Genomic DNA, 26,456 nt, shown 5'->3' with positions numbered 1-26,456 from the left:
GGAAAGAAAACTCTGCTAATGCAGATTGAGACCATTCTGATTTAGCAAGACAAAATGATCTTCTTATCTCCATTAGAATGATAACTGTGGCATACATAATTATTAAATATGTCTAAAACACATAATACAGAACATCTTCTGTTGTTTACCCCTTTTATAAACAATCTAATCTCATCTGACTTTGAACCATATATCCTCTGCCTTAATTTGCTAAATGATTTTTGTAGAAACTTTCACTGAATTTCTCTTTAATTAATTTCTTAAAGAAGCCACAAGTGGAGAAGTAAAGTTTCCTTATTAAAAAAGATTACTATTCAAGGCCAAAGAAGACTCTTGTGAGTGTTTTTAAAAAAAAAATTACAGATTAAAAAGATATAGAGAAAAAGTCAGACATAGAAGACCTTGAGTGTGTAGTGTGACAGTAGGAATCAGAGAGCAGGAGGAACTCTGCCGTGACAGTTCTGTGTGGAAGTGCATCTCTACCTACAACACCTTGATCAGGTCCTTGACATATCTACCATGAGGCTGAATTAAATGCAGGCTTAGTCATAAAGCTTCTGGGAAGAATTTTTCTCTCACATGTTCATTTTAGAAGAATTACAGATATATTGCTACAAAATAAAATAGTAAGTAAAATATCATAAACTCAGAGTATATTTTATTTCACTTAATTAAAAGCAAACAGATGGACTATCCAAACAAATGCAAATTGAAAAAGAATGTGTGGAAGGTATTTTAATGACTATTAGAAATTACATTATGGAATTTGTATTTAAAGAAACACAACTGTATTAAGAAAAGAATATGAATGTTACAATTTGGCAAGCATTTTGCAAAGAAATGCAAGCATCAGGTTTTAGCTGGATTTCGCTGGAAGGTGGTGTTGAGCCTGGTGACAGTGAAGTAAAATATTAAACAAATAATAATAAATAATCTCATTTGGTATACATGTATCCTGCTTTCTGTTAGCTGAATAAGAATGAGCATCTGTTCAGATCCCCCATATCCATACAAAATCCAGGTGCATTCTTTTAATCCAGGCAAGAAAAGAATTGAGAGGAAGAAATATTCGGATGCTGAAAGCTCATGACCAGGAAGACTAGCTGAAATGGGAAGTTATCTCCAGGTTAAGTGAGTGACCTGGTCTCATGAAATGCAGTGTAGCATGTGAAAGGAAGTTACCTATCACTTGAGTAAGTCCATCTACAAACCCAATGATCATGGGAGACCACATCTGCATAACCATGTGCACACACAAACACAATATTTGTGCTGTTGGTTCCAGGAAGGGAAAATGTGGGAGTGTACAGAAGAGTAGGGTTTCATCTGTGCTATGGACAAGCCTCATCCAGGTCTGGGTTTCTGAGAGAAGGGATGTCTGGGAGTAGTGAAAAGAAACAGGTAGATGTCAAATTAAATTTATAGGAACAAAAGCAGCTGTGGTGTGAACCAACTTGTTAAAAGATGCTAAGAAAGGAGATAAAGAGATTTAGGAAGGAGTGGCAATAGGAGAATCCACCCAACTAAGGATTTTATTTGTGCTTACAGGGCCAATCAGATTCCTGTATGATTCTTGATACAGATTCAAGACTTGTTAGTTTAGTATGTCAAGGACAGCCAGACCCATAGCTAATTCATGCTACATGTGGTATAATTCCTAATTTCACAATCGGGATCCTCCCAGTTATCTTATGATCTTTGTGTAACAAAGGGAGGCAGATCTGTGAATTATTTTGCAATGTTAAGAAAATTTCTGCCTGCTGTCTCTTTAGAATCAAAGGGCCAGCTCATGGGATGTTCATTCATAGAATAATAAAAAGAAGGCCTGGAGTAAATGTCTCGGTTGATACATAAAATAAAAGACTGCGCTTATGATCTGTAAGAGATGATCTCTCCATGGAATATCTTTAGAATATCAAGGGGTAAACTACTTGGAGAAATATATTGAATGAAAATAGAGAGTTGTCTAGAGATCCCCAGAGAAGGCAGATCAGTAAGAAAGAATGGAAAACAGAGCTCCCTAGAAAGCAGAACATAGGCATCCAAAGAGGACATATTACTTAATTTCAAGTCCGTTGTTTATACTGCTCCCTGACACCCCTTCTCTCTGAATGTCTCTCCATGTCAAGGCTGGTCTATAACACATTTGAAACTAGTTCTATGAAGACAGTGGGTTTTCTGGTAACATTCATTACCAGGAGTCCTGAATGATCTTCTCTGCTGCTGGTGGTCCCTAAATTCTCATCTGAGTATCATCCACCTCCAGAAAAATAGAAAGTATCAGCATGCTAACTGAGACATTGGTCATGCAGTTATAACCAAAATTATTTAACTTAGACACAGAAGAATGAAACTTTCCAGTGCTTCCAATTACCACTGAGAAGAAACGTGAGTTTTCCCCACCACCCCAATTCAGTTTCACCATTCCCTGGAGATACTATTCTTTAGCTCCTATTTGGCATCAAATAGTGTATTGTAAATTGTTCCTTATATAGTCAAAATTTCTCCACACAGATTGTTCTTATAACATGTTCATACTAGGGAAAGTTAAAAACCATCTGCATATCAAATGAAAATATTTGGGCTACAGAAATTTTGTCTCAGAGCAACGTAATGGAGTAGAATATTTGTTAAAAAAGAAAAATCAAAATACATAAATAACAATAAGAAGAACATAATATTCTGAGGATATATATTATCACAGAGAAATAATATGTATTTATCTCTTATAAGAAATGCATTTTTGCATTGATTGAAATGTAGACTTACATGCAACCTATAAAACAAAGGCTAGAAAATGAATTGTGCACATGTTGCAAGAGACAGTATCTTCTAGATAATAAAATAGAACTAATAAATATAAATTTGAAGGGTAGGTTAAGATAGAATTGTCAGAATGGATATGATCAAAAACTCATGTGCAGCAGCACATGTTGGCAAAGATATGGAGAAAGAGGAAGAGCCCCTCCATTGCAAACTGGTACAACCACTCTGGAAACCGATCTGGAAGTTCCTCAGAAAATTAAAAATAAATCTATCTGGAGACACAACTGTACCTACTTTTGGCATATACTCAAAAGATGCCCCCTATACCACAGAGACACATGTTACACTCTTTTCATAGCAGCCTAATTTGTGATAGCCAGAATCTGGAAGCAAACCAGAAGTCCCACAACAGAACAATGGATGCAGAAAAACATGATTATTTTACACACTGGAATACTATTCAGCTATTAATGATGAGGAGATCCTGAATTTTGAAGGCAAATAGATGGAACTAGGAGTTATCATCCTGAGTGAAGGAGTTTAGACCCAAATGGATATGCATGGTATGTTCTCACTAATAAGTGGTTATTAGACAAAAATGTATAGTATATCCAGGATACAATCTACAGAAATCAAGAAAGCTTACAATCTGAAGGACTCAAGTGAGGGTGCCTCATTCCCACATAGGAAGGAGAAGAAAGCAATCACTGGAAGGGAGGTCCAGAGTAGGAAAAGAGACATGTAGGAGAAGAGGAGAACATGACTGAAGCCTGAGGCCCAGCAGAAAGAATGTAAACAGTTAACCTTGTAAAGTAGGAGGTACAGGGACCCTCTACTATATAGCAGAGACCTGGTGAGTGAGAGACTCACAGGCCTCAAAGGGAGGGACCCTGAATGAAATACCCTACAGTGGGGAGAGGGAACTTGTAGAATCCACCCCCAATAGATATACTGGGCATCAAGTCGAGGGATGGGGTTGCCATTCCACAGATGAAAATTCTGACCCTCATATACACCTTTCTCCTGTAACCTGACTTTCAGATGCTAAACTCCATGCTGCACACTGGTGTTTCAGTTTCTCTTCCCTTAATGCATGCATTGAGATAAATAGTATCCTAAATGTGTGTTCCTGGGACAATTTAATCCCTCATTCATAAGATAATAACAATGATGGTGATATGACTATTAAAATGACAACAATGCTCAAGTTATCTCTGGGAACCAATTACTGCTACAGACTCCACTTACAAATTTGGATCCTATTTTTTTCTCATAAATTCTGTAATTTTCATGCATGATTTTTTTTTTTTTTTTGAAAATGTGAGCTGTGTTCGCGATACAGGTATAATGTAGCAGTAATGTTAGTGCCTTTAGCAAATGTGGTGCGAAGGCCCTGTTGAAAGAAAAAATGAAGCAGAAATTATTTCTAGGAATGTCAGAAATGGCAACCCGATGATGATTAGACTATTGGCTTACTTTTTTGTTTATGTCAGATTTTAAGAACTCAGTGTTTCTTTTTTTTTTTGTTTTGTTTTGTTTTTAATTTTCTTATTCGATATAATTTATTTACATTTCAAATGATTTCCCCTTTTCTAGCCCCCCACTCCCCGAAAGTCCCGAAAGCCCACTTCTCTTCCCCTGTCCTCCCACCCACCCCTTCCCACTTCCCCGTTCTGGTTTTGTCGAATACTGCTTCACTGAGTCTTTCCAGAACAAGGGGCCACTCCTCCTTTCTTCTTGTATCTCATTTGATGTGTGGATTATGTTTTGGGTATTCCAGTTTTCTAGGTTAATATCCACTTATTAGTGAGTGCATACCATGATTCACCTTTTGAGTCTGGGTTACCTCACTTAGTATGATGTTCTCTAGCTCCATCCATTTGCCTAAGAATTTCATGAATTCGTTGTTTCTAATGGCTGAATAGTACTCCATTGTGTAGATATACCACATTTTTTGCATCCACTCTTCTGTTGAGGGATACCTGGGATCTTTCCAGCATCTGGCAATTATAAATAGGGCTGCTATGAACATAGTAGAGCATGTATCCTTATTACATGGTGGGGAATCCTCTGGGTATATGCCCAGGAGTGGTATAGCAGGATCTTCTAGAAGTGAGGTGCCCAGTTTTCGGAGGAATCGCCAGATTGCTTTCCAGAGTGGTTGTACCAATTTGCAACCCCACCAGCAGTGGAGGAGTGTTCCTCTTTCTCCACACCCTCTCCAACACCTGCTGTCTCCTGAATTTTTAATCTTAGCCATTCTGACTGGTGTAAGATGAAATCTCAGGGTTGTTTTGATTTGCATTTCCCTAATGACTAATGAAGTTGAGCATTTTTTAAGATGCTTCTCCGCCATCCGAAGTTCTTCAGGTGAGAATTCTTTGTTTAACTCTGTACCCCATTTTTAAATAGGGTTGTTTGGTTTTCTGGAGTCTAACTTCTTGAGTTCTTTATATATATTGGATATTAGCCCTCTATCTGATGTAGGATTGGTGAAGATCTTTTCCCAATGTGTTGGTTGCCGATTTGTCCTCTTGATGGTGTCCTTTGCCTTACAGAAACTTTGTAATTTTATGAGGTCCCATTTGTCAATTCTTGCTCTTAGAGCATACACTATTGGTGTTCTGTTCAGAAACTTTCTCCCTGTACCGATGTCCTCAAGGGTCTTCCCCAGTTTCTTTTCTATTAGCTTCAGAGTGTCTGGCTTTATGTGGAGGTCCTTGATCCATTTGGATTTGAGCTTAGTACAAGGAGACAAGGATGGATCAATTCGCATTCTTCTGCATGCTGACCTCCAGTTGAACCAGCACCATTTGTTGAAAAGGCAGAAAATTCAGCCTGGCTGGAGGCTAGCACTGGCCATTAAAAATGCATAGATATGACTAACAGGGGGAATGTTAGCTTAGAAAAAGTTAGAACAGAGTTGGTGAGAGCCCAGACAGACAGGGGGCGGGAGCTTGGAGAGCTGGGTTGTCCTGTAGCCTCCAGCCCTATCTCCACATGGCTCTCACTTTAATTCTTTCAGAATGTAGCCAATGGCTCTGGTTCATGGGTCAGATATGTTGAAGGCTCTTCCTTTTTCTGATGAAGTATTAATTTCATTCCCATTATATCTTTCATAGAAGCTCCCCCCCCCCATGAGACAGCAAGACTTCCATGGTTTTATATGGGCAGTGCTTCCCTTAGAATCAGAGGCTGGGGTGAAGCCTACAGCTTACTGGAGTGTTGGGGATTGGTTCTAATGCTTCGAATTAGTTAGGAATCTGTGTGTCCAAACACTGAAGGTTCTTGTCCCCAATTGGTTTTTGATCTGTCAATAAAGAGCCAACGACCAATGACTGGGGAGAGAGAGAGGGTGGAAGATTTTTAGATTGTAGCAGGCTAGGAACTGGGAGAGAGGAGGAGAAAGAATCGCCGTGATTCGGAGGCAGATGGATCACATTTAGAGCTGCAGAAGGAAAATCATCTGAAATGTAGGTGAGAAGGAATGCAGCCCCCAAAGGGCTGCCCCGAAGCATCTTGGGCAGCAAAGACTAGGTAGCCGCCCAGAAGGAGCCAGGGTAACAAAAATAAAATACAGAATTAGAAGGCGTTAAACCAGGATTACAGGAGGGAAATGTGTGCTAACTGCAGGGAGGATTAGAACTGCCCAGCCTTTGAACCAGCCAAGGCATTTTAAAATGAACTGGTGTTGGTGTGTGTGTGTGTGTGTGTGTGTGTGTGTGTGTGTGTGTTCCCTTCATGAATCCAGATAGCTCCTGAGCAGGTGTGCAGGTGCAACCCTCCAGGAGCCAAAGCGGTGTAGCTAAAACACATGGCTACACTTGAGAGGTGACAGAAGTGAGGAGGCAAGTGAATGAAAAGGAGGAAGGATCAAAGTTAAGGGTGTAGGTCGCCAAGACAGACAGCCATGACTTCCTCCTAAATGCCCTGGACTCTGGGTCAGGTTTACCATCTCCACAAAGACCACAGGAGGCCACCACATATCAAAAAGGCAGGAATAGAAAGAGATGGGCAATCTATCAGCCAATGTCTTGTTTCCTGTCCTACAGGTCAAGAATTCTAGCAGTCTGTGGAAACCAGAGACCCTGAGAATAGAATTGCAGCCGTGACAACTCTTAAACAGCAGGCCATCTCCACTGCACCCAGAGGATACTAAAGCAGCCAGCTCTGTGCTAGTGACAATACTAGTTGTCATGGAAGTCTCGGTAGGCAGGAGGTGGAAAAGGATCTGATTTGGAAAGAGATTCAATGAGGGACTCATGTACTATTGAGCTTCAGTACAAACTACTTTTGCGTCCTTAGCATGCGTTTACGTGTGTTGGAGCTGGAGACACTGAAATGCAGGCCTTTCTCCCATCATTCTGTTGGTGCCTGGTCTTCCACACGGGGGATGCTCCATGAAAACTGAGAAGGTGAGAACCACATTCTCTGATGGTGCCATTTGTTCGACAGGGATTCTAATCAGGGCATGTGGCAAAACAGTAGCAGACGTTCACCCGACCCTCTCAGCTATCTCGGTGTGTATCCACCTCCATCTCAGCATACCTGCGCTGTCCTTCCGTGGCACCAGGCTTCAACCAACATCAAATGCAAGTTGTAAGCATCGAGCACACCAAGCAGGTGGTTATCGCCTGGGTTCTGCCTTCTGTCAGTCAATCTGGTGTCATCGTTTCACCTCCAAATTAGTCAGTTGCCTAAATGTGCTTGATTGTATTCCTCTCAGCACTAATACCAAGAAGAAAAAAAAAACAGTATCATAATATAGTTGGTTTGTTTTTGTAAAAAAATAAAGAAGCTTCTATGAACAAATAAATTTGTGACAGAGAGAAAAAAATGACAACTATGATGATGATAATATATAATAAAGATGTATGTTAATTAAATTTCAGAGGCAATGCCTCCAAAGACAGAAGGAAAAAAAAATCAGTGCATTTTCACAAAATATCTTGTCGATTAGATTACTTGAACAATAAATAACTTGCTCATATGATTTCAATTTCTGCTACCAAGCACTGAAGTTAAAGTTTCATGTTGAGAACTCTACTGCCACACAGACAGTTTTTGAAACCAGGATCAAAACATAAGATTAACCATTCAGGATTTTCAGAGGTTTTCAATCAATGATTTGATGAGAAAAGAGATAAAGTTGAATGAACAAATGCATATAGAGTTATGCACAGTTATCTCTGTCCATTTGCCCAATAAGTGGTTAAACTATAATGATGAACACTGGGTAAGTAAGTCATTTGAGGACTGTCAATACTAACAAGGAACCAGTATTAGGCTACTTTCAATGGGCTCTTTGTAGTTGCTCCAGAGTCTATTCTGATTGAGAACTAGTCAGACATCACCTACGGCCATTGAGTCAAATCTATCTTATTGTTTAATGTTTTCATCCTGATCATGCTCCTCTGTACTAAGATTGATATATATTTCTATATGTCTTTAAGGAAAGTAATATCTATTCAGTTGTTAGAGTAAACATTATGATAATGATAGTGGAGAACTAATAAATTCCTGGGAATATGGAGCAAACTCTGTTTTGCCTTCTGAAATGGCAACAGCAACTTCAAAGAATTTAACTCAGAAAAAAAAAAAAAAAAAAAACAGACTGAAGCAAATAGATAAGTCCCCAGTCCTACAGAGCTCACAACATTCTGCTGGTAAAATATGACTTCTAGTCACTTTCAAAGTAATCTTTAATTGAGCTCCTTGCCATCCTCAGATTTTGCTGGAGGAAGGGCTCCAACTATATGATTCCCACCTGATATAAAGAAAAACTGTCCTCCCTAGGAGCCCTCCCATTTGTTATTTTGGCTGTGCATTATGATGAATATCCACATTCCTGAGTCAAAAGACATTAAATGTCTTTTGTGAGCTAATTTATGAACTATTTGGATTATATTAATGTACATTTTAAGAATAAAACTTAGGTAAGCATGTATGCAGTATTTTGAAACATGTATTCAAAAACAGATTGAAGCACTTTAAAATACTGAATATGTACAGGAATAAAATACATAAATTGGGTTTTTATGTGCTCCATCTTTCCTTCCACAATCCTATAAGTAATAGTAGATCTTCACATCACTTGTAGGACCACAGCTCTACCTGCCTCCCAGGAGGACTTCTGATACCTAGAACTACCAATCCCAAAGGCATGCTACTACAAGTACTAGGCCACTAATACTGAAGACAACCAAACGGTTAAAGAAAAGCACAAGAACACAGTTAACAATAGCTTATGCAATATGTCATCGTCAGATCCTAGCTTTCCTATTACAACAAGACCTGGATATCCTACACACCTGAAGAGGAAGGTAATGACTTTAAATTTTATCTTAGGAGGATGACAGAGATATTTAAACAGGGAATAAATGAATCCCCTAAAGAATTACAAGAAATCAGTGTCATAAATATAATGTAAATGAATGAAACTGTTTAAGAACTAAAAATTGAAAAAGAAGTAATAAAGAAAACACAAACAGGGGCAAACCTGGAGATGGAAAATCTAGGAAAGAGAACAGAAAATATAGATGCAAGCATCACCAACAGAAAACAGGAGTTGGAAGAAAATCTCAGATGTAGAAGACACAATAAATGAAATTGATATATCAATAAAAGAAAATGCCAAATATAAATATTTCTAACAAAAACTATGCTGGATATTTCGGGTAATATGTAAAAGGTATAACTAAGAAAAACAGGAGTAGAAGAAAGAGAACATTCTGAGATGAAAGGTCAAGGAAATATCAAAAAATCATATTAGAAACTTGCCTAACATAAAGAAAGAAATGGTTATAAACATACAACAAGCTTATAAAAAACCTAAAAATTTGGAACAGCAAAGAAAACCCTGGCAGCACATGATAATCAAGACAATAAATGTACACAAGTAGTAAGAATGTTAAAAGCATCAAGAGGCCACATAACATATGAAGGCAAAGTTATCAGAATTACACTTAGTTTTTCAACAGATACTAAAAGCCAGAAAGGCCCAGGAAGGTGTCTTGCAAAACCTACGAGACCATAGATATCATTCCAGACAAATATTCCCAGCAAAACGTTCAATCACAACCGAAGAAGAATTCAAGATATTCCATGACAAAACCAAATTTAAACAATATCTTACTACCACTGTTAATACAGAGGACACTAGAAGGAAAAATTCCAACAAAAAGAAGACAATGACACCATGAAAATACAAAAAATTAATCGTATTATAGTAAAACCAAAAGAAGAGAAACACACACTCACACATTAATACCTTTAACATCAAAATAACAGAAATCAACAATTATTAATCATTAATAACACTCAAGATCAATAGACAAAATTGACCAACCAAAAGATAAAGTCTAACAGAGTTGGTGCATAAACAGAATCAATCATTCTGCTATATATAAAATACATATGTCAGCAAGAAAGATACAAACTACCTTATTATAAAGGACTGGAAAAAGGTTTTCCAAGCAATCAGAACCCCCATAAAAAAATCTGAAGTAGATGCTATAATATATAATAAAATATTCTTTCAGTCAAAAGTAATCAAAGGGGGTAGGACACTTAATATTAACTAAAGGGAAAATCAACAAAGATGCCATCTTAATTATGAACATCTATTTCTCAACCCAAATGCAAGTGCACTCACATTCATAAAAGGAATATAAGTAAAGTTTAAATAACACATTGAGCCCTATGCATTAATAGTGGGGGACTTCAATACCTGATTATCACCAATGAACAGGTCATTGAAACATAAACTAAAAAGAAAAGTAAAGAAACTATCAAGGTTTATGAACCAAATAGACCAAACAAGTATGTACAGACCTAACAGATATCTACCCAAAGACAAAGTAATGTACTCAGTGTCTTACTGAATCTTCTACAGAACTGCTCTGTCACAAAGCAACCATCAGCAGGTACAAGAAGATTGAAATAACCTCTTGCATTTTATCAAATGTCCATGTATTAAAACTGGAATACAAGAATGAAAGAAACATAAGAACACCCTGTATAATGCATGGGACCCAATTCTCTTTGCACCACAGGAAGGAGTGAGGAAGGAAATAAGAGGTGAAACTGGCAGGAAGAGAAAGGATTCTGGGAAATAATAAGAGATAAAAGGAAGGAGACTTATGGAGAGATTAAAGATGGGCTGGGAGACACATTCAATTGAAAAAAGAACATAAAAGAACATCTAGGGAAATCAGCAAAGCTGATCTCAAGCTGTACTAAGGAGCAAAAGCTCCATCTTATTGGTGCACTGACAGGTGGAATAGAATTGAAGATCCACAAATTAACCCACACAACTATGGTCACTTGATCTTTAACAAAGAATCTAAAACCATTCAGTGGAAAAAAGACAGTATTTTCAACAAATGTTGCTGGCTTAACTGGTGGACAACCTGTAGGAGAATGCAACTTGATTCATTCTTTCTCTCTGTACAAAGCTCAAGTCCAAGTGGATCAAATACCTCCACATAAAACCAGATACGCTGGATTTAATAGAAGAGAAAGTGAGGGAAAGCCTCAAATACATGGGCAAAGGGGAAATTTTCAGGGAAAGAACTCCAATGCTTATGTTCTAAGATCAAGCATAGACAAAAGAGACTTCATAAAATTTCAAAGGTTCTGTAAGGCAATGGACACTGTCAACAGAACAAAATGACAACTCACAGATTGGGAAAAATAATATTTATGAATCCTCCATCCAACAGAGGGTAATGTCCAATATATATGAATAACTCAAGAAGTTATACTCCAGAGAACCAAATAATTCTATTAAAACTGGGGAACAGAGCTAAACAGTGAATTTCCAACTGAGGAAACTAGAATGGCCAAGATGCATGTAAAATATGTGCAACATGCTTTGTTAACAGGGGAGTGGAAATCAAATAAATAGATAGATAGATAGATAGATAGATAGATAGATAGATAGATAGATAGATAGATTAAATGTCTTTTATGTTTATTGCTTTTTTCAAATACTGTGAGGCTAGTAACAGAACTGATGAATGAAATAGGAAAAAATATCCCTATCTTCCATGATCACTCTATCACACAAGCCCACTTTTATCCTATAGCTTGTCTTTCTTTTTTTCTACTTATTTATCTATTTATTTATTTATTTATTTAATCACTATTTTTATTAGATACATTCTTTATTTACATTTCAAATGATTCCCCCTTTCTTGGTCTCCCTTCTGAAAGTATCATAAGCAATCTCCTCTCCCCCTGATCCCCAATCAACCCCCTCCCTCTTCCCTGTCCTGGAATTCCCCTACCTTGCTGCATCACGCCTTTCTATGACCAGGGGTCTTTCCTCTTTTTTATGACCAACAAGACCATCCTCTGCTGCCCATGCATCTGAAGCCATGGGTAACACCATGTGTGTTCTCTTGTTGATGTTTTTGTCCCTGGGAGCACTGAGTGGCCCATATTGTTGTTCTTCCTATGGCACTGTAAACCCCTTCAACTCCTTGAGTCCTTTCTCTTGCTCCCCCATTGGTGACCCTGTGCTCAGTTCAATGGCTGGCTGAGAGTGTCCCCCTCTTGTCATGCACTAGCAGAGCACCCCATTTGACTGCTATATCTGGCTCCAATCAGCAAGTACTTGTGGGCATCATTAATAGTGTCTGGGTTTTGTAACTGTGTATGGAATGGATCACTAGGTTGGGTTGTCTCTGGATGGTCTTTCCCTCAGACTCTGCTCCACACTTTGTCTATGTATCTACTTCTGTGGGTATTGTGTTCCTACTTCGAAGAAGGATGAGAGTATCCACACTATGTTCTTCCTTCTTCTTGGGCATCATTTGATATGTGAATCATGTCTTGGGTATTCCAAGTTTCTGGGCAAATATCCACTTATCAGTAAATGCATACCATGAATATTCTTTTGTCATTGGGTTACCTCACTTAGGATGATATTTTCCAGTTCCACCCATTTGTTTAAGAATTTCATGAATTCATTGTTTTTAATAACTGAGAAGTATTGCACTGGATAAGTATACCATACTTTCTGTGTCCATTCCTCTGTTGAGGGACATCTAGGCTCTTTCTAGCTTCTGGCCATTATAAATAGGGCTGCTATAGACATAGTGGAACATGTGTCCTTAATACATGCTTGGAAATCCTCTGGGTATAAGCCTATTAGTGGTATAACAGGGTCCTCTGATAGTATCATACCCAGTTTTCTGAGAAACAGCCAGACTGATTTCCAAAGTGGTTGTACCAGTTTACAATACCACCAGTAGTGGAGGAGTGTTCCTATTTCTCCACATACTCACGAGCACCTGCTGTCTCCTGAGTTCTTGATCTTAACTGTTCTGAATCATGTGAGGTGAAATCTCAGGGTTTGGATTTTCATTTCCCTGATGACTAACAAGGTTGTATATTTCTCTAGGTGCTTCTCAGCCATTCGATATTTCTCAGGTGGAAATTATTTGTTTAGCTCTGTACCCCATTTTTAATTGGGTTTTTTGACTCTCTGAGTCTCACTTCTTGAGTTCTTTGTAGATAATGGATATTAGCCCAGATGTAGGGTGGGTAAAGGAGCTAAAACCATCCAGTGGGAAAAAAAAAGATAGCATTTTAAACAAATGGTGCTTGTTCACTGTCCCGTGCTTTTCGTCTCGCCAGCAAGAACACACACAGGACACTAGGATCCTTCTGCAGCCAAGCCTTTATTTCATGCTTTACGTGGAGGGGACCCCGAGCCCAAGATGGACGTTGTTTATATACCCCTTGGTGTGGCGTGTACACACCTGATTGGCTGTATACTCATGACCTCATTTGAGTGCCCCGGGACAGGCAGAGATTTGGCGCGAAGATACTCTTGCACTTGTGCAGATAGATGGTCCACTAAGAAAGCGGAGCTGGCACAGTGGAAGCCGGTGCCATCTCATAATGGCAAATACAGCTGCGCTTTCCACATCTCCCCCTTTTTGCTTATTTAAAAAATGCAAGCCACTCTGTAATGGATGAAGGTAGAGGTCGAATCCCTAGTAAGGTGAGTGAGAGCACCATGTACAGAACAAGACCCTTAGGTTCCTTCTCCCAGGGTCGTCCTCACCTGCACTCATGCCGTTTTTCCTAGGGGAGGGACACTTGGACACGCAACCCTCATGCAATTCGACTTGTCTTCTAAGAGTGTCCAAAAGTCTGAACAACCCTTATGCGGTGCTTAGCCCGACAACCCATCAGAGTGAAAGGACTTACTCACTCATCCCTGTGCAATGAGTCTAACCTCTATGGGTGCAAGAGCCAAGCAGTCCAGTGCTTGTAAGATTATTTTAACATGGATAACCAGATCTCTGGGGAGGCGCCTTGATTAATAGCCGCAAGTGCTTGAGCAATCACAACCTTGTCACGTCCTTGTTGAGATCTGAGTTTGCAGACCAGCCAAAGCGTGAACACGCACCCACAGCTTAAGGCTGCGCCAAATAGACTCACCCCCACCCACTCCTTAAAGTAAGAAAAGGTTGAAGTCCCTCTGTCAGCGACAGGTCCACTCGAGTCGAATTGATAGCCTCATTTGCCCAGGGAGATAACCAGCCATATTCTCATAGGTGAACTCAGTGAGTTCTTCATTAGCAAGTAAGTGAGATAAGGAATGCAGCATACTGCGCATGTGTTCCAGTGATTTACTACCAGGGAGCAGCATGTGGCCAGCGCCATCTTGTAACAGAGAAGAACAAAGGGTGGCTCACTACATAGTTTGAAAAGTACTTTATGCTCAGTGTACCCTGGAGCGAAGGCTTCTAAGATTTTAGAGAGGCCAGCCACAGGAAGAGCTCTTCCTGAGCATCCATAGCTGCAAGAGCCTGATAAACTATCCTATAGATACACCACAGGCAAGCAAATGCTATTAAAATCATGAGAACAGCAAGGACTCTAAGTCCCGCCCACTCCTTCAGATGATACACCGCTGAGCTGATCCATGATGACAGTTCTTCAGCCAAAAACACATCCACTGGAGTGGAATTCACGGTTACGAAAGCCATATGGAGTTGGTCCATCAGGGCGTCAAATTCACCAGTCCAATTTCCTAAAAGATACTTAGACATTTGTTTAGACAAATTCGTAGCTCTTGTAAAATTTTTATATTGAATGTTGGTAATGCATAAACTAGAATACTTCCACCGACATCCCACTTGGGCTAGCTGCCACAAGGTCTTAATTTTTTCTTGTACTAAATCAATTCTTTGGTTTATAACCATTAAGCCTCCTTTCAGTTGACCATAAAGGCTCACTTGCACATCAATTGCATGAGCAGCGCTAGATGACAGATTACTCAGGGCATGAGCCCTTTGGCAAATTGTAAAAGGATTAAAAGCATAATCCATAAGTTGATCATTGTCAGCTCTGCTAACTGCGCTGAGCCCATGTGTTTTTATAGCCACCTGTTGATTATAAACAAGATATCTAGCTCTTCCTTCAGAAAAGCCATTCATGAAAATGATGTCCCAAGATGAGTCATAGCTATATGCACATATATTGATTTTTTAAATTAGAAATATGAGTATCAACCAGCTGCAAAAGCTAATTATGTCCTTTAGAACATTATGATGTTGATTCTAAAGGACATAATTAGCTTTTGCAGCAGAACTCTCTAGGTAAAGCCTGTAAGATGAGGCCTGACCTACACCCATCAATCTTGCAAGGAGTAGCCTGTAACCAGACCCCACTGTATGAAGGTCAAGTAACAAAAGGAACCTGTAATATCAAAGCATAACTGCAATTTTTTGAAAACAAAAGCCAGTTTTAAACAATCTTTTCTCCTTAAAATAATAGCAAACACATTATTTTCATATTGCAAAGTTTGTCTATCAGCTTGTATGTTTGATTGTATGACAATGTAACTTATTGAAGAGACATTACTTTAAGTCTTATTTTTTATAAGTCTGAGTTCTAGGAAAAGAATCACATAAAACATTATGTCAATTTAGGAATACCTTAAAGACCTAATTTTCTTGGCTTCTGTCATGCCACGTGTTGCTTAAGATAGCTTTAACCTTAAATTGTTAGTTTTAAACTTACCTTTTATTACCCTCTTTATATTTTTTAAATCATGTCCAATAACTTATGAGTCATCACTCTATAGTCAAGGCATGTAAAACATTTATACATTTAAGAACAATTAGAAATATGGATGAAGCAATTACACAAATCTCATTAATTTAAACCAAATATATATATATTTTTCCAGTTGTAATTTCAGGGGAATAAAGCACCTTGAACCCAACCATCACCATGGTGGAAATTTTTTCAGGAGAATTAACCATTAAGTTTGAGACTGTTGGCCTCTTAAAAGTAGCTTTTTTCTCCAGCTGTGTTTAATTCATAGTTGAGAATGTGAAGCACCTTTAATCATCTTCTTCTGTGTAAATTGCATACTGGCAGGACTGCCAGCAGATCACGCCCTTTTTTACCATTTTATTTTTTCTTTTTAACACATAACATAAACACAACAATCATTCAGCCACTCAAACAATAGACAACATGAATTGACACACATATAGACAAGTTTGGTGCACCAAAGATACGCAACAGACAGAAATGGAACTTAATGTCCCAAAAAGATCTCAAATACCTTAACCAGAACTAAGAATATCTCCATAAGGATTCAGAGAGAAAATAGGACGTCTCCCATTTTCTTCTGTTTCTTGGAGAGTTTTGAAATTAGCTTTTAACCATTATTATTATTATTATTATTATTATTATTACTATTACTATTATTAGTAGTAGTATCATTATTATTACACTATTTGATACTATGTCCTGTACATGGAAAAACTGCTTTTCAGAAACTTGCTTTTTCTCTTGTTTAAGAGTTAGCTTCTTATCTTCTTTTTTCTTCTGGGAGTTCTGCCAGAGAAGGAAGGAAAGAAATAGAGACAATCCTTGATAGTTATTGTATAGTGTCTTGCTTTTTTAACCCATATTAAGTTTATAAAAAGAGAAAAAGGTTTAAAAAATGTGAGACACGGTATCTTGGCCATTACCAAGTAGAGAGGTAGGAGGGGGAGGAAAGCCCAGGAATTTCTTTGTCCAGTCGTTTTAACTGTCTCTGACTTATAAAGAATAAATCTTTCTCTAGAGAATTTAGCTCGGGTAGGCTGCATAAATTCCTCAGATGTGATCCAGCCTTCTGTGGAAGATTCAAAACACCTTTTTAAAATTTTCTTTTAAATCTTGTAGGTCCTTTAAGAAATAGCAAGCCCGGGCCGGCCTGCCCTGGCCCCCAAACCTCTGGGCAAAAGTAACGCCCACAAAGTGTGAAGTGCAGGAGGGGAAGTGGGGAAGGGTGCTCTTGGTAAGGAGGCGAGGCGGGACTGGCATAGAAGAGTTTGTTTTTTTTTTTCCCTTTTTTTTGTTTTTTTTTTATTATTCGATATAATTTATTTACATTTCAAATGATTTCCCCTTTTCTAGCCCCCCCACCTCCGAAAGTCCCGTAAGCCCCCTTCTCTTCCCCTGTCCTCCCATCCACCTCTTCCCACTTCCCCGTTCTGGTTTTGCTGAATACTGTTTCACTGAGTCTTTCCAGAACCAGGGGCCACTCCTCCTTTCTTCTTGTACCTCATTTGATGTGTGGATTATGTTTTGGGTATTCCAGTTTTCTAGGTTAATATCCACTTATTAGTGAGTGCATACCATGATTCACCTTTTGAGTCTGGGTTACCTCACTTAGTATGATATTCTCTAGCTCCATCCATTTGCCTAAGAATTTCATGAATTCATTGTTTCTAATGGCTGAATAGTACTCCATTGTGTAGATATACCACATTTTTTGCATCCACTCTTCTGTTGAGGGATACCTGGGTTCTTTCCAGCATCTGGCAATTATAAATAGGGCTGCTATGAACATAGTAGAACATGTATCCTTATTACATGGTGGGGAGTCTTCTGGGTATATGCCCAGGAGTGGTATAGCAGGATCTTCTGGAAATGAGGTGCCCAGTTTTCGGAGGAACCGCCAGACTGCTTTCCAGAGTGGTTGTACCAATTTGCAACCCCACCAGCAGTGGAGGAGTGTTCCTCTTTCTCCACACCCTCTCCAACACCTGCTGTCTCCTGAATTTTTAATCTTAGCCATTCTGACTGGTGTAAGATGAAATCTTAGGGTTGTTTTGATTTGCATTTCCCTAATGACTAATGAAGTTGAGCATTTTTTAAGATGCTTCTCCGCCATCCGAAGTTCTTCAGGTGAGAATTCTTTGTTTAACTCTGTACCCCATTTTTTAATAGGGTTGTTTGGTTTTCTGGAGTCTAACTTCTTGAGTTCTTTATATATATTGGATATTAGCCCTCTATCTGATGTAGGATTGGTGAAGATCTTTTCCCAATTTGTTGGTTGCCGATTTGTCCTCTTGATGGTGTCCTTTGCCTTACAGAAACTTTGTAATTTTATGAGGTCCCATTTGTCAATTCTTGCTCTTAGAGCATATGCTATTGGTGTTCTGTTCAGAAACTTTCTCCCTGTACCGATGTCCTCAAGGGTCTTCCCCAGTTTCTTTTCTATTACCTTCAGAGTGTCTGGCTTTATGTGGAGGTCCTTGATCCATTTGTATTTGAGCTTAGTACAAGGAGACAAGGATGGATCAATTCGCATTCTTCTGCATGCTGACTTCCAGTTGAACCAGCACCATTTGTTGAAAAGGCTATCTTTTTTCCATTGGATGTTTTCAGCCTCTTTGTCAAGGATCAAGTGGCCATAGGTGTGTGGGTTCATTTCTGGATCTTCAATCCTGTTCCATTGATCCTCCTGTCTGTCACTGTACCAATACCATGCAGTTTTTAACACTATTGCTCTGTAGTATTGCTTGAGGTCAGGGATACTGATTCCCCCAGATTTTCTTTTGTTGCTGAGAATAGTTTTAGCTATCCTGGGTTTTTTGTTGTTCCAGATGAATTTGATAATTGCTCTTTCTAACTCTGTGAAGAATTGAGTTGGGATTTTGATGGGTATTGCATTGAATCTGTATAGTGCTTTAGGCAGAATGGCCATTTTAACTATATTGATTCTACCGATCCATGAGCATGGGAGGTTTTCCCATTTTTTGAGGTCTTCTTCCATTTCCTTCTTCAGAGTCTTGAAGTTCTTGTCATACAGATCTTTCACATGTTTGGTAAGAGTCACCCCAAGATACTTTATACTGTTTGAGGCTATTGTGAAGGGGGTCATTTCCCTAATTTCTTTCTCAGCCTGCTTATCCTTTGAGTATAGGAAGGCCACTGATTTGCTTGAGTTGATTTTATAACCTGCCACTTTGCTGAAGTTGTTTGTCAGCTGTAGGAGCTCTCTAGTGGAGTTCTTTGGGTCACTTAGGTAGACGATCATGTCGTCTGCAAATAATGATAGTTTGACTTCTTCCTTTCCAATTTGTATCCCTTTGACCTCCTTATGTTGTCGAATTGCCCGAGCTAGTACCTCAAGTACAATATTGAAAAGATAAGGAGAAAGGGGGCAGCCTTGTCTGGTCCCTGATTTCAGTGGGATTGCTTCAAGTTTCTCTCCATTTAGTTTGATGCTGGCTACCGGTTTGCTGTATATTGCTTTTACTATGTTTAGGTATGGGCCTTGAATTCCTGTTCTCTCCAAGACTTTAAGCATGAAGGGATGCTGAATTTTGTCAAATGCTTTTTCAGCATCCAATGAAATGACCATGTGGTTTTGTTCTTTGAGTTTGTTTATGTAGTGGATTGTATTGATGGATTTCCGTATATTGAACCAACCCTGCATTCCCGGGATAAAGCCTACTTGATCATGGTGGATGATCGTTTTGATGTGTTCTTGGATTCGGTTGGCAAGAATTTTATTGAGTATTTTTGCATCTATGTTCATAAGGGTAATTGGTCTGAAGTTCTCTTTCTTTGTTGGATCTTTTTGTGGCTTTGGTATCAGCGTAATTGTGGCTTCGTAGAAGGAATTGGGTAGTGTTCCTTCTGTTTCTATTTTGTGGAATAGTTTGAAGAGTATTGGTGCTAACTCTTCTTTGAAGGTCTGGTAAAATTCTGCACTGAAGCCATCTGGTCCTGTGCAATAACTTATATGTTTTACAGAAAACCGTCTTCCCTAGTAGCCCTCACATTTCATTACTGTTGCTGCTGATTTGACTGAATATTCATATTCCAGTGATAATTTGTATTCTTTTATGAGTTATTTATTATATATTTGGATGTATTAGTATATTTTTAAGAAAATCTTAAAGCACTTTAAATATATAAGGGAATAAAACACATTTAGTAAAGTGTTGCATTTATCTTTGAATTTATAAAGAGGTGAGACTATCATATGATTTTGTTTCTGACAACATAGATGTGCATTCACCTCATTCAGCTGTCCTTTATCTACTCTATAGAAAGGTTAACTACATGCATCATTCACTTATATTTGCACTGAGTTTCCATATCTTTTAATTTTTTCCTATATATCCTTAGAGCACAGAGATTCAGTTTGCAAACAAAATAATTTTTGCTCTTCCTTTAAATGTTTCTTTAATGAATACCATTTGATCATGAAGTAGGATGACCTGAAAGTGTCATGAGGATAGAATGAGTCTTTGCCATAAGACCTCATCAGCCTATCATTGTTTTCTTTTACTCATGTATTCCCTTCCTTATTCTCTCCGACATAGCAATGTCACCAAGCCATTGCAGAGTCTTCTCCTAACATAAGTTGGTTTACACCAGCTTAGCTCAGTACCATCTGTGTGCAGGAATATCATCTTATAATAGGCTTTGAGGTTGTTCACAAGTATATACAGGATAGGGTGGAAGTGGCATAGCCAACATGTGGTTTCTCGAATGTCTAAAAGGTGACTTTAGCAAAGTATTTAACGAACATTCCAATCAATCAGCTCAAATAATCAGATTAACATTTGATATTGTTTAAGTATAATACTTGTTGTTAATATTGTAAATTATAATTTTATGGTAAATTATTTGCATATGTGTTGGTGAGTATGTGTATTCATACATGTTCATATTTGTGAATATGTGAACCTGAGTGTGTCATAATATTGGGGCTGTTCACATCTGTACTTTTAGTTGTATGAAATATGGTGTTAAATGCTACAGTGAATATTAAGTATCTTCACTCAGTACACTTATTGTTACTTCTATTAATCACTCTGTATTCGTATCCATATTCATGGTATTCAAGTAGGAATTCAATTTGAACAGATTATTACTCTTAGGCCCCTAACTGTCTGGTATATAAAGTCTGCCACATTAAAAAAAAAAGTATTGTTTCTCAAAGAATGTCCAAGATTCTCAGAATCTGCTGTTTTACCAGAAGTCAGTCATGAAAAAGTAGATGAATTGAAGCTAAAACACAAGTTTAATGTCCTAGAGGGGTGGGGGAAAGCAGCAATTTCTTCCCATGGCTGAGCACCTATATTACACATTTAATAGGATGTAGCATTGTATATCCCACCTTTACTCCTTCTTTCCGTCTTATGACTTTTACAGACTGTATTTGAAAACTGTGTGTCCTACATTATATTGTTGAACATTGAAGCTGATATTTGATAGACCACTAACTATAAAGAATTTTAATTCTCCATGACATTTCCATCGTGCCCTGTTTATACTCTCGTTTTATTGCTGAAGGTAATTCCATTCACTATATAATGATCATTCTCTTCCTTTGTTTTACTCCTCCTAGAACTTCTCCACAACCAATATTGCTTTCTTTCTCTTTAGAAAATAAACGTGCAAAATTCAAACAAACAAGATTAAAAGAAATAAAATGAAGAAAAGAAATCCATGTGCATGTGTGTGAATACACACACACACACACACACACACCACACACACACTACTCTGTACACACATACACACAAAAGAAAAAACAGAAAAATGGAAATTGGATGAAAGGCCAGTATCACAAAAAAAAAAAAAAAAAAAAAAAAAAAAAGCCCAAGGAAAGAAACATGTGACCAAAGAACAATTGAAAATACTATTCAGTTTGTATTGAATTTTCCATCAAATAAAGAAAAATGAGCTTAAGTTTCTTTTAATGTTGTTCTATCACATTATTCCTTAACACATCACAATTATCCCTATAAGAATCTAACCATTACTATTCACCACATTTAAAAAATGATAAATGTATGTATATTTATATTTCCCATTCAAAATAGATCTTTCCTCTATTTTCCTTCTATGTATGCTTGTCTTTTTTCTCATATTTTTGAGATAAGTTATTCATTTTGTCTTTTATTTCAGGTGTGACAGTTCCTTACACTGTCATTTCTATATGTGGGCATTTTGTCTGCATCCTTCTTTTAACTGCATAGAATTTGAACGTATAGATAATGGAATCATGAGTTTCAGGTGGTAGCAAATTATCATGTTTGTGCTGGGAAACTAACCTGAGTCCTCTACAAGAGCCGCAAGAGTCCTTGATGAATGACTCATCACTGCACCAACTTTTCTTTATGTTTCTTTATATATTTTGTTTATTTATTTATTCATTTATTTATTTATTTACTCATTAATTCATTCATCTATATATTTATTCATGTTACACCACAAATACAGCCCCACCTTTCTTCTGTCGCCCCAGTCTGGTCCCTGCACAAATTTATCCCTCTCAACTTCCTGATATGATTTAATAAAAATTGTTGATTGGTATATATGTGTTCTGATGATTTAACATATATATGATTGATATATATAAAAGTTTACATTTGTGCTTCTATTAGATTCTTTTAAGATTACTTTTAAAAACAAGTAATTAAATAAAGTAATTAATCCTTTCTTTATAACCACATAATGTTGCCTGTCAGTAACAGAAACTGGCTTTATTTATGGGTCTTCAACTTTCTTCCATTGATTAACCTCTTTTTCCATAGCAATACCATGTTTATGTATGTTCACTATTGCTCTGGAGGATAGCTTGAGGTTTGGAATGGTGATACTCTTGTAGTATAGCTTGAAATCAGAGATGGTGATTCCCCTAGAAGTTCTTTAATTGTTAAGAATTGTTTTCATTATCTTGTATTTTTTTGTTTGTTCTCAACAGTGGGGAGAAGGAGCATATAGAATCTATCTCCAGTAGAAAGACAGTGTATAACGTTCAGGAATGGAGTTGCCATCCCACAGTCAATAATTCTGATCCAGAATTGTCCCTGTCTAAAATAACTGCAGGGACAAAAATGGAATAGAGACTGAGGGAAAGGAGGTCAAGGGACTAGCCCAAATTGAGACCCCACCCAAAGGGAGGTCTCAAGGCCTGACATTAATATTGATGCTATGATGTACTTATAGATAGGAGCTTATCATGCCTGACCCTGAGAAGCTCATCAAGCAGCTGATTGTGAAGGAAGCAGATACTTCCAATCAATCAATGATCTGAAGCCAGGGACCACTATAGTTGCATTGGCAAAATGCCGGAAGAAGTTGAGGAGGAGGGCAAACCCTCAGTAAGACCAGCAATCTCAACAAACATGAATCCCTATAACACTCAGACATTGAGTTACCAACCATCCAGCATACACTAATTAGTAAGAGCTCCCCATTCCCCACACACATCTGACCTTAATGAAAGAATACCCACCTAACCCTTGTGATTCTTGGGTCCACAGGGAATACAAATCCCTTGTGGGATTTGGAGTGTGTGTGTGTGTGGGAGGGGGAAGTGTAAGAAAATCCTCTTTGAGAAGGTGGAGTAGGAATAGGATGAGGAACTCTCAGAGGGTGGAATAGAAGAGGAATAATGACTTGATTATAAAAATCAATTAAAGACAATAATATTTTTTAAAAGAGTAAAGCATAATATTAATAAAAGGAGTTAGACACTAACAAACCAAATAACCCAATCAAAAAATCAGTAAAGTGCTAAAGAAAGAATTCTCATTAAAGAATCTTGAATGGTCTATAACCCACTAATAATATGTTTAAAAAAAACCTAGATATTAGGGGAATTAAAATCAAAATAATCCTGAGATTCCATCTCATATCAAATCTAAAGGCAAAGATGCACATCAAGCAACAGCACATTGAGGCAAAGACACCAGTGGATGGGTAAGGACAACAACCCAACCACAAAACTTTTAACTCAAAATTTCTACTGTCTAATGGAACTGCAGGAACAGTAGATAGAGCAGAGACTGAGGAAATAGCCAGTTACTGAACCAACTTGAGACACATCCCACAGGGAAGCACCAACCTTGATATTATCAATGATACTTTACTATACTTGCAAACTTTAGAATAGCATAATCATCCTCTGAGAGGCTCTACTCAACAACTGACTGAAATAGATGCAGATACCCCACAGCCAAACATTGGACCAAGGTCGGGGACTCTTAGGAAAGAGTTGGGAATATTGAAGACCCCAAAAATGATTGGAACTCCACCTCCACCAGAAAATCAACAGAGTTGACTAACCTGGAAACTCTGGGAGATCTCAGAGATTGAGCCACCAACAAAATTCCATTAACAAGCTAGATCTAGTACCCTGGCATGCATGTAGCAGACATACTGCTTAGTCTTCTTGTGGGTCCCCCAACAACTGGAGAGAAGTCTGTCCCTAAAGCTATGGCCTAACTATGGAATCCATTCCCCAAAAGGGCTGCCTTGTCTACCTTTACTGAGAGAGGATGCACCTAATCCTTGGAGCCATGAGGAAAGAATTCAGTGGGTGGAGGGATGACCAGAAGGGAGCTATCTTTTGGAATGTAAACAAATAAATATATAAACAAATAAACACAATGTTAGAAGGCTATCTAGTGACCATTCCAGGATTATTTGAAAGACAATGGATCATGATTGCTTGTCTTCTATATTCTTGAATAAATGCTTGAAAACAAATCAGAACTTTAAAAAAAAAAAAGAAACAAACCATCCACAGGATCCTTCCTGCTGGGCAGACTTCTAGCTAGACTGGTTCCTGGAAGATACAATATACTGACCCATCCCACAGGATCCTCTGCACCCAGAACAGTTTATAAGAACCCCCTTACCCCACTCCAGAGTTCCAGAGCTGCTGCTGGTAGCCCTGTGGACTCATGGACTCAAAACCCATCACCCACCAAAACCCCAACCATCTGAATACCACTCCCTTTCCATCCCTTCTGCCCTGTCAGCCAGAACCTTCCTGCAGGGGAAGACTCCTAGTTATTCTACTCCCTTAAAGACACAATACCCTGACCTATTCCAGAGCATGCTCTGCACTCAGAACAATTGAGGACCAGCTGCACCCAGAGCAGTTGAGGATTTTCTGCATTCAGTTCAGATAAATAACATTAGCACCCAGGGCAGTTAAGGATACACTGCACTCAGAGCAGTTCAGGATCAGCTGCAGAGTAGTTGGATAATAGCTTGACTGCTTGACAGAAGGACCAACAGTCTGAAGGCCTCCCAGGAGATAAACTGCAACCAGGAAAACAGATCAGCAGCTTTATCCAAGTGAAGAGGCTCTGGTTGGAAGGCCCACAGATAGTCTGCTATGGCGAAGGCCTCAGGCCTACCCAGAGAGACCTAATATAACCCAAGGACAAAAGAGGCAGTCTCCAGATGGCCACCCAGATGAACAAACACCAAGGATATCCAGATGGTGAAAGGCAAGTGCAATACCATAATCAATAGAAGTCAATATATGAAGGCATCATCAGAACCTAGTTCTTCCAACACAGCAAGCCTTGAACATACCAACATACCTGAAAATCAGGAACCAACTATAATTCCTGTCTCATGAATATAATAGAGTACTTTAAGGAGGATATAAATAACTTACTGAAAGAAATATAGGGACACATGGGTGAACAGATGAGGAAATTGAATAAAGTGATACAAGACCCAAAAATGGAAGTAGAAACAATAAAGAAGACACAAATGGAGGCAAACCTGGAAATGGAAAACCCAGGAACTACAGAAGCAAGTATCACCAACATAATACAAGATCTAGAAGAAAGAATCTCAGGTGTAGAAGATACCATAGAAGAGATTGACACAACTGTCAAAGAAAATTCAAACATAAAAACTCCAAAACCAAAGCATCCAAGAAAATCAGGACACAATGAAAAGACCAAATCTGAGAATAACCAGAAAAGAGGAAAACGAACACTTCTAGCTCAAAGGACCAGAAAACATCTTCAACAAAAACATAGAAGAAAACTTCCCCAACCTAAAGAAAGATGCCCATAAAGATACAACAAGCCTATAGAACACCTAATAATTGAGACTAGAAAAGAAAATCCTTTCATCATATAATAAACAAAACACTAAATGCACAAATCAAAGAAAGAGTATTAATAGCTGCAAGGAAAAAGGGTCAAGCAACATACAATGGTAGACCTTTCATAATTACAGAAGACTTATCAACAGAGAATATGGAAGCCAGAAGGACCTGGTCAGAGGTCAAGCAAACTAAGAGAACACAAACACCAGCCCAGGCTACTATACCCAGCATGCATTACTCCATCAACATAGATGGAGTAATGAGAATATTCCATGAAGAAAACAAATTTAAAAAGTATCTCGTTATCAATCCAGCCCTACAGAGGAACCTAGCAGAAAAAAAAAATCCAACACAACAAAGGTGCCTGCACCAAGGAAAGGACAATATATTAAGGATATCACAACAAGTCCAAAAGGAAAGGACCACTAGCAGAAAAAGACACCTACAAAAACAAACATATCAGTAACCAACAGTCATCTCTGTTTAATATATC

This window comes from Apodemus sylvaticus, chromosome 2 (genome assembly GCF_947179515.1).
Source record: "Apodemus sylvaticus chromosome 2, mApoSyl1.1, whole genome shotgun sequence".
NCBI classification, from domain to species: Eukaryota; Metazoa; Chordata; class Mammalia; order Rodentia; family Muridae; genus Apodemus; species Apodemus sylvaticus.
The sequence above is the reverse complement of the archived record's forward strand: the minus strand, read 5'-3'. Positions refer to the sequence as shown.